The sequence below is a fragment of the Macrobrachium nipponense genome, chromosome 8, assembly GCF_015104395.2.
Source record: "Macrobrachium nipponense isolate FS-2020 chromosome 8, ASM1510439v2, whole genome shotgun sequence".
Classification (NCBI taxonomy): Eukaryota; Metazoa; Arthropoda; class Malacostraca; order Decapoda; family Palaemonidae; genus Macrobrachium; species Macrobrachium nipponense.
Genome location: NC_087203.1, coordinates 37080007 through 37090878, shown reverse-complemented (window position 1 = coordinate 37090878; position 10872 = coordinate 37080007).

Here is a 10872-nt window from a genome sequence, read left to right as displayed (position 1 = left end):
CTCAGGATACCCCCATTTCCAAACTAAACTAAAGTCAATTCCCAACACCAGATTGTATTGCGACAATTAGGGCCTGCAAAGCCCCCACTCCACCCGCCCCCCCCCAAAAAGAAATCATGTTGGAAACCGACAATGCCTAATTTGTCCTCGGGAGATTTCGGTGGGTCGATAACGAAACGTGGCCGCGGGAGCGGAGGTTAAATTCGATCCTACCACAAGCGCACATTTCCAATTACCGAAAGGAAAACACGAGTTTGTCCCTCTCGTTGTTTGTTTGTTTGTTTGCATGGTACTTTAACGTTGCATGGAACCAGTGGTTATTCAGCATCGGGACCAACGGCTTTACGTGACTTCTGAACTACGTCAAGAGTGAACTTCTATCACCAGAAATACACATCTCTCACCCCTCAATGGAATGGCCGAGAATCGAACTCGCGGCCAACGAGGTGGCAGGCCAAGACCAAACCGACCACGCCACTGAGGCGCTGTCCCTCTCGTCCAGGTGATGCGCGAAACGGCTACTATTCTTTCTCGCTGGCTGCCGATGAGGCGTCATTACCATGAGCGAACAAGAAGCCATCACATCCGTGCGGTTAATCCCAACGGTTGCAAGAGGGACTTTACTGCATCCCAGTCAATACCCTCGGAGAGAGAGAGAGAGAGAGAGAGAGAGAGAGAGAGAGAGAATATGGTTTGTGGTCTAAGGAGGCTGCAGTCCATTAGCCGTTTACCCAATAGATGGAGGTGACTAAACGAGCTGCTGTACACGCCTTTATTTTTACTGCAATTTTTGACCATATCTCCAGGTGAAAAATATACAATGCAACTAATACGTATTTATGCATACAGGCCTAAATATATACAAATAAAACAATATTTCAAAAAGAGTTTAATTCTTAAACATTTCACTGCAGCTTAGCTATATCGCTGAACCTGCCTTATTGTCATTGTCAAAGGGACATCCACTTGCATTCATTTTCAATTTAATGGCCGAATAAGAATTGGCTAGTCAGGCCAGGCTGGGTGTCTTCAAAGCAAAATAAAAAAAAAATCTGAGGTTCATATAAGTGAATACCGTCGAATCTATGATTTTGAGATTTATAGCGTCATGATGATGACAGAAATCAATCTTAGATTCATGATTATAATATTAACTTGAGAATGTCATGAAATTCGTGAGGTGCCGTCGCTAAGACTGATTCTCAGGGAGACAATATAAAAAAAAAGCACACATACACACACACACACGAAATAAGAAGACTCACAGCAGAAAAAAAATCACAGAGGATTAAAGCCATGAGTATGAAATTTGAAGATATTGATACTTATTACTCATCTTCGAAAAGTATACTAGAGCAATGACCATATCTCCTTGAACTCATCAACAACAGATCATTCACTTATCTCAGTTTGGTGAACCCAATCAAAACATTATAAAGAAGTTTGTGATAATAGACGTGTTGAGTTTTGAAGAGTGGCTTCATTGCAGAAATGAGAGCAACAGAATAATGGTAATGAGAAAGTTACGATTGTTTTTGTCAACAGACAAGATGTGAGCATTTACCCCAGGTGCAAAGCAGACATGTTACAAGAGTAGAATAAAATATAAAGAATGCAAAAGATAAAAACTGGTTATAATTATAACTAGTGCAACCAGACACGACGCTTTATTCGACTATCAAAGCTTGACAAAATGCAACAAATGTGCGGCATTTTCAATGCAACCGTATCGTCACTCATATAAGTTCATGGATGTCTCCGGGCATAAAGCTGAATTCCATCCAACCCCTTTCTGGACAACGGGTCTGTATAGTGACGTAAGACGGGCACACATCGAAACTTCTACAGCAGTTAGGTAGTTGAACATTTGGCCAGTTTCGCACGTCCAGACACCTGTCATCCAGAAAGGGGTGAAATGGAAATTTCTCTCAAAACGCCCGGACATCCATGAACTTATATGAGTGACTGTACAACATGGGGAGTTTGCTTACAAAACCACTCGGTCACTTTCCGAAGATGTAAGGCCAGGTGAAATGGGGTTTTGGTGCTATTTCACTGATTCACATATTGCTTTCCCAACCTAACCTGAACAGTCGTAAAGCTTTTAAAATTGTTTCTCGGAAAACCGTCTCACACCTCCTCCATCGGCCAGTTTCAAGTTGGCATTATCGTAGAGTAACAGCGATGCAACATTGATATTTTGATGGACTCAAGCAAAGAGCCAAAGACTGATTAATGGATGAAAAGCTGAAGCAATAGCGAAAATACTGAGTTGAAACGCTAGTAGCTGTTTGACACAAGAATTAATAGCTATTAAGATATTACAAAACCTGGGTTTCTTCGCTGCGTTTGCCTAAAATCTGTGATGTGCTTGGTCGTTTGTTACGGTTCGTTACGGATATGACAGAAAGTTTTCTAACTTCCTTGATTGTAAGTTCTGATGATTCATAGATTTCCGTAGACTGGCGACAAACGACAAAGGTCATCGACGCCGCCAGACTTGGAGAAGTCCAGTTAGTGAAATAATAGCGAAATCGCCTAAATATAGGAACTATAGTGTTCAGGGAATAAGAAATGTCATAGCAAGCCTAGTGGCTTTTTAGTCGTAGTTCGTATTGTCAGGTCTTTGCAATGGTCCCACACGACCAAAATTTTGAAAATCTTTACAAATTCTTAGCATCGTGCAAACATCTTGACCATCTTGGATGCAAACTGAAGCCTTGATAAGCAATATGAATACTAAGATTATTTATTGACGCGCAAAATGAGAAAATTCGATGAATTTAAATTAAATGATAAGTCACAGCGCGATCTCTCAGTCCTTCAACAGTTATATAGAAGTCACGAATAAGAAAACACATTCATCCCTCCAGTAAGAATCCAAGCTCCCACGCAAATAACAGTCAATTAAAGAATCAAGCTGATTCTCTATTACTATAAGTTTAGATTACGGCAAAAGGTACGACTTTCCTTCACATATACTGGTGAGATGACTTCGTAAACTCTAAGGTTATCCTCTTCAGAATAATGACCGAACAAACCAGTGTTCCTCTTGAACATACGATGTAAGATTTACTCTGAGCATTTCACGCGTAATTGTACTTCAGTAAACACACACGCCCTTTCAAAATCACATCCATAAGGTAGATGGATAAGCAAATAAGCATCGAGCTAGTGAGTAGATAATTACAGCTATGTATACTTCATCCCGTAACCGTGAAGAGTACACATTCAAGCATACGCACCTATACACATAAGATTGATGAGACAGATATTCGAACAGGATTGGAAACATCAAAGTCTTCTTCACCGTTATCCTTACACTAAGGGGTTGGTTGCCTGATGCGCCTTTCCTTACAACATCAGGCATAGTTTATTATTTGGCAAAGAGGTTTCTACGAACGTATGCCCTTGCTGTCATCATCCACAGTTATTGGCGGTGGGCTTAGCCTTTGACTAAAAAGTCCACCTGCAAGGCAGCAGTTTCCACAGTTATTGGCAGTGGGCCTAGCCTTTTACAATAAAGTAAGACTGCAAGGCAGCAGTTTCCACAGTTATTTGGCAGTGGGCCTAGCCTTTTAAACATCAAAGTAAGACTACGAGGCAGCAGTTTCCACAGTTTATTGGGCAGTGGGCTTCGCTTTTACAATGAAAGTAGACTGCGAGTTTCAGCAGTTTCCACAAGTTAGCTGGCAGTGGGCTTCGACCTTTTACAATAAAGTAGACTGCGAGGCAGCAATTTCCAGAGGCATTGTGCAGTGGGCGTCCAGCCTTTTACAATAAAGTAAGACTGCAGCAGGCAGTCCAGTTTTCCACAATTAGTTGGCAGTGGGCCTAGCCGTTTTACAATAAAGTAAGACTGCAAGAGGCAGCAGTTTCCATAGTTATTGGCAGTGGGCTAGTCAAGCTGCAGCAATATAGTAGAGTGGGCCTAGCCAAGCAGGCAGTTTCCACAGTTATTGGCGGTGGGCTTAGTTTCTGTTTTACAATAAAGTAAGACTGCAAGGCAGCAGTTTTCCATAGTTATTGGCAGTGGGCCTAGCCTTTTACTAAAGTAGCTGCAAGGCAGCAGTTTTCACAGTTTATTGCGGTGGGCCTAGCCTTTTACCTGAAAAAATAAGACTGCAAGGCAGCAGCTGTCTTTTTAGTCGCCTTTTACGACACGCAGGACCTACGGTGGTACTATTCATACACCCTTACAACAGGGTGGGGATGAAACATCAAAGTAACCGACGACGAATAGCGATAATACTCTTCCTGTAATTATATATAAAAAGAAAAAAAAACAGAAGATGAACATCTATTCCTTATCCTGTAATTGTGCAAGATCGCACACATTTAAAACATAAGCGACCATACAAATGCGTGCTTGCGAGAAAGATGGCCAGTACTAATGAGAACGAAACGACGCATGCGCAGAGATAAGCTGAAGCAGACGCAGCCCTGCGAGACGAGAATCAGAACGAGAAACGTGGGCGAAGGAGCGTTCCTTTATCCGACTGACTGATTAGGATAACGTCTCGAACAAAACGACGAGTGTTTGCTAAACGCAGCCAGCATTGAGGCCGTGCAAAAGGAACATCCTCCTACCCTCTTGGTCAGAAGATGAATGCGTACACTCAGAGTAAATACATGCAGACGTCAGCAATTTCAACATGCAAGACAGGAGTGCGGAGCCAGTCGAAAAAAAAGAAGAAAAGAATGGAAAGTCACGCTGTACATGAATCACACGAGTTATAGGCCAAGCAGAGCGCAAGAGTGGAGAGCAATTTTCCATATAGCATACGACAGGTGAAGCAAGTAAATGTTCTCCAGAAAGAACTGAAATGTCACATATACACGATGACTTAACCTTGTTCAAATTCAAAAATAAAAAGGACGCCTATGAAAGAGTAAAAGCAGAATAAAATTCTGTTTTGACAAATAACTAGTTAACGCTAAACGAAAAATGTAACAAGAAAAGGTTAAAACGCCTTAACAAGGGCAGTCTGAAGAGATTTCCTAAATATAAGTCACTTACAAAGTCATCCACACCAGAACTGCAAGCTTGAAATGACAGGCTATGAATGTAACAAATGCAGAGCCAAGTCATAAAATTAGGAGTAAAACATCACGACCAACATTAAGAAGCAAAATAACCGATCAAATATAATGAAATTTACTGATGAAAATGCTGGAATGAAATACCAAGTGAAACGATGACGAAATGAAGGTAGGAAAAAAGTGTACGGAGAGAGAGAGAGAGAGAGAGAGAGAGAGAGAGAGAGAGAGAATTAACACAGAGCGCAGGAAGAAATCATCGTCTTCTGGAACAGTTATAAGAGGAGCATTCACGAAACCATCACGGGTCTCGTATTGGTTATTCAACGACACGAACGTGATGAGAATGAGACAGCATGATGAAAAGCTCTGATTTTCTCACACTATGACCCAATTTTCACCTCCCGAGATGATGGATTGCTAACGGACGTAGGCCGTGCGAGGGGACCCGATTTAATCAATGCGCTTGCAATATTGAATATTCTAAGGCTCGATCTGACAAGCAAGAGCCCGTTCTGGTGGAAGGTCAGCTTCATCAAACAACAACAACAACAACTACACTGAAAAGTACTTCGAAATTCGTTTGAAATTCAATATGAAGAGAAAAAACCGCCTAAATAATTTGACATCATTCAAAGGATTGATTTACGAAACATTTGTGCATCACTTTTCATAATTGGAAGTCAACATTCTGGACAAAAAATACCTAACAGTTTTATTCCATATCAGGCATGGAGGCATCATTGACAATATTTAAGTGATTGAAATAAATCAGATGATGTAACCATTTTTGAGGCTTTTGAACAGGAGCTTTTGAACTTTGGTCATAGGTCAATATCACATACGTAAAATGAAAAGAAATTTTCCATTCCTAAGCATTAATTCATATGTGTGTACACCGAAGACACGCGAGTACAGTTACTTCACTCATAAAGAGCAGAACTACTTTTTGAATTTGGGACTGGGTGGAAATCATAGGAAACGAAATATAAAATCCGATGGAGGATAAAAAGTCAACAATTCACTACAGTATTCCGCAATACTTTTACTCAAAATCACAGGTAATGAGCTCATTTAGGTCGGCCCGACCCGGCCCTAACGCTATTCAAATGCTAATAACTCCAAAAGCATTGAAGATACACGAAAAACTATATGGGTAGATAAAACCTTACGTCTTTAAATTTCACCCCATAGAAGATTTATTTTGAAAGTATCATAAATTCACATTTAAATGATGTTTTAATTATTGCATTGTAATTTTCTCAAAAACGACGATTTCAGCACCAAATTCGATAGTTTTCTCGAATACTTGACTTAGTTAAAACTATGTATTCTCATCTCCGCTAAAAGGAATCATTTCGAAAAGTATCGTTTGTGATATTATAGGCAGTTTGATGTTAGAAGACTATTTGAAATGCAATTAAGGACAACACTCATAAGCATAGAGTTTCGAGATATCTAGTTAATTCTTTGATGGTTTGACGTGATGCTTAGAGAGTTATCGGATTTAGGGCGCCCACTGGTTTTGACCATATTCAGGAACGAAGATATTACATAGTAAGTTTGAACGACAATACACAACTTGATGTCTGTCCGAGTATAAAGTCGCGGAAAAACTAAAAAAATAAGAACAACTTAAGAAAACAACAAAGAAATCAATCTTCAATATTTCTTTAACAAAATCAAAATTTAAAGCCCACACTTTTTTAAGTTTCAATTCATAAATATTAGGTATTTATTGATTCAGATACAGTTTTGTTAATTATTAGAATTTCAGGGTGGTCACTAAACATATCTTGTCTACCTAACAGCCTACAACAGAAACAATCTGCCATAGCCGGTCATCAACGAAGACCCCAAAATGAAAAACAGCAGCTCTACCGTGGATATATATATATATATATACTATATATATCTATATATATATATCATATATATATATATATATATCATATATACAGCAGATTCCATCTCTCCATATCTGAACCCTGAGTATGAAAGACCACCACAAATCGCAAACGCCGTCGTAAACATCAGTAAAGTAAGGTGTGGGGACCGCACCCTCATCCCATAAAGATGTTGAACACTATAAGGGGTCACCCCCTCAAATTGGAAAAACGGGCGTGATCTAACCTCCAGCTTACTCGGGCCGCGTGGTAATATCTACAGTCAAATAGAGCCTTGTTCCACCAACGAAAATTAAAATATACGCTGTATATTTTATTAGAAATAATTTTTTTGTAGTATAACATGCGCATTATATATTTTTTTACATTTTTATTCTAGTAAATGAATCATAAATATCCTATCCTAAAATTCCTGTATCTTTACTAGAGGCGAAACACCCTTTTCAGACCGTTTTAGGCTTTCCCATAGTTCAGTGGCGCGGTTGGTATGGTGTTGGCGTTCCACCTCGGTGGTCGCGGGTTCGATTCTCGGCCATTCCATTTAGGAGAGAGAGATGTGTATTTCTGGTGATAGAAGTCCACTCTCGACGTGGTTCGGAAGTCACGTGAAGCCGTTGGTCCCGTTGCTGAATAACCACTGGTTCCATGCAACGTAAAAACACCATACAAACAAACATAGTTCTTTCCTACCCCCAACAAAAACAAGAACAACAGCAACAAAGTAGTTTGTAGGTTTACTCCCCGAGTAAGCGAAACGATGTACTGGCAAAGAAAATACGAAAAATACGTTATAACTCAAACGTATTTCTCAACAGCATTATCCTATTCGGCGGATAACGACGGGAAACCAAAAATGACGTCGTTTAGAAAAGAAAATTCATATATATAAAAATAATAATTTTCTCGTAATCTAAAAAAAAAATTACTTTAAACCTATTTTCAAGCCAGATCTCACAATACGCGTATAATCAAGGACATGACGCAGTGGAAGAACAGTGATTTACTGCAATGTAATTTATTCAGAAGGCGAAGACGTACGACATCGGAACAGATGAAAAGTATATAAGAATAAAATAGGAGGTGTAATTGCAGATACGAAGGGACTCCCGGTCTATCATCAAATCCCATCTGTCTTGTGTGACAGTTCACCTGTCTACAAGATTTACGGTTATGAAGTTATGTCAAATTGGATACAGAATGGACGCACGATCGGCGGTCGTGACATAGGCTGAACGACCGACTCTGCAGATCCGTCGTTCTCGAGAATGTTCCTTAGAACCTTGATGGAAGTAATGAACGAATCTTCTTTATATCACCTTTTCATGTCCTCACACTCATCATTATGATCATTATTATCATCACCAGCATTTTTATAGAGTTAGACGTGACATGAGTGTTCTCTCTCTACTCTTCTCTCGTCTCTCTCATCTCGTCCCACCGTCCTTTTTATTCTTGTAGTAGACTCATTGTTTGAATTCCGATCTATTCCAGACTTTCATCTGTGTTTTTATCTTGCTGTCCTGTATTGTCCTGCTACTTCCATTTGCTTTACGACAATTTTAACAACATGTCCAAACCATCTCAAATATTGGGTTCTTACTTCATACCTAAATCCAGCGACTTATATCGCTAATATCCGGAGTCATAAAACAACAGACACCTCTTCGTAGCCTCTTTATCAAACCGAACTAGTTCCTCAATCTTCTTAATGAACAGAAAACCTTGAACGCTGCATAAATGGCTGAAATCACGTATAATGAAAAAGCCACCTGTGTGATATAAAAACTGGTTTAGTTGAATATGGAATTTAGGCCAAAGCCGAGCACTGGGACCTATGAGGTCATTCAGCGCTGAAACGGAAATTGACAGTAACGGGTTTGAAAGGTGTAACAGGAGGAAAACCTTGCAGTTGTCATCATGAATCACTTGTTAGGAGAGGGCTGGTGAAGACAATTTCGCTAAAAAAATACACTGCACACAGGATCACGACATAAGAAACATTATTACAAAACCCCTAAGGAAAATATACGGAGAATAAATAATTTACTTAGAAAGCATAACCTGCATAGGTTTACTGACAACTTAAAACGTTATAAACAACATCAACATGCAGATAAAGTACGTCACTGAAATTCAGATTGGGCGTTTGTTCGGGTCCTTCCTTTCGTGTATATTTCTATATAGAGAAGAGTGTGCGTGCGTGCGTGCGCTCGACTGCCCATTGCATAGCATCGCATCGCATCTGCTTCTCCAGCTAAGTAGTTCAGAAGGCCACCACACGCCGCCAATTGTTAACACACACACGAATGTTTTGGTCATGAGAGTAGGTTAACGGCTGATCGAAGCGACGTGGATCATTAGGCTTAGTATATGGAGGATTCATTAACGCTGCTCGGGTACGAAAGGTCCATACGCACGAATTTTGTACACACACACACACACACACAAACGCGCGTGCACACACACCACACACTCACACACACACATACACACACACACACATACACACATACACACACACACACACATATATATATATATATATATATATATATATATATATATATATATATATATATATATATATATATATTATATATATATCCATGCATATGTAAACATAAAGGAGGCACTAATACTGAATATAGTAGCATGTATTACTGGGAATCTCCGATCAACACACAAGACATTTGCAAAAGTTAATTTGGGCACTGAATTAAACTCTGAACTATAAAAATAGACATATAATACATACATACATGCAGTTGTGATTTTCCAACTACGTGTGTGAATTCTTATACAGACCACATATTCTCAAACGTATTTTCATCTCGCTTTCTTCGGAATGACTCAAAGCGTCGACAAAACGTTTATTACATCGTTACATGATACGTTACAAGATAACCAACATCTCCGAAGGCTCTTTCCATCTCGGGAAACTATTAGTCGACGCAATTTTCTCTCTTGTTGCCCGGCCAATCGTCGCCTACCACGTGAAGAAATGAAGCGGTGATTGGGCACTTTGGGCACTTAGAGGACACGCACGGACAAGACGCACTTGAGGGCATGACAGGAAGGCTTCCTTCTAAGTGGTTTAACGAGAGAGAGAGAGAGAGAGAGAGAGAGAGAGAGAGAGAGAGAGAGAGATTCCCATAGCTGAAGGGTTGACGAATTGACAGCGGTTTCCCCGAAGCCTCATGGACACTTGTCCCTCAATGAATAAAAGTCTAAGTGATTGACTGACTGACATACACTGAAGTCGCAGCCGGAAATCAATTATTTGGACTTCAACCCTCATAAAAAAATTTTCTTAATGAAACATCACGTATGAAAATTACCCAATCCCAATGCAACAGATGGCGCTGGTTTGGTCATTGCCAAATGTTCCGTCCGTTGACCAAAAACCATTAAAAAGTTGATAATACGAAACTGTCGATTTCATGCCAATCAAACGCCCGACGCCGAACTTCTAATCGACGTCGAGGAGGGGAGACGACAAAGCGGGCCGAGTGAATACATTTTAAATGAAAACATCAATGACCATCTTTCAATTGCGTGAGGATGTGACGCCATTACATTCTGATGTTACGTGACAAATGTCAAGATCGATTGCCTACATCTGAAGGAAACATTCCCCTTAGGCGATTACAATGATGTGAGAAAAAGATCGCATCCTTAGGCCTCCATTACACAACAACAACAACAACCACAAAAATTCATAATTGGAAGGGCGTTCTTTCACGAGGTTGTTCGCCTGTAAGGCCAAGGGGAAGGATTAAGAAAAAAACAAGTAAACAAGGGCTATAACTACAGGTTATAAAAACCACTCACTCATCTCTTCCTCCTCTCTCTCCTTCTCTCTCTCTCTCGTCCATATATAATCTATATATATATATATATATATATATAATATATATATATATAT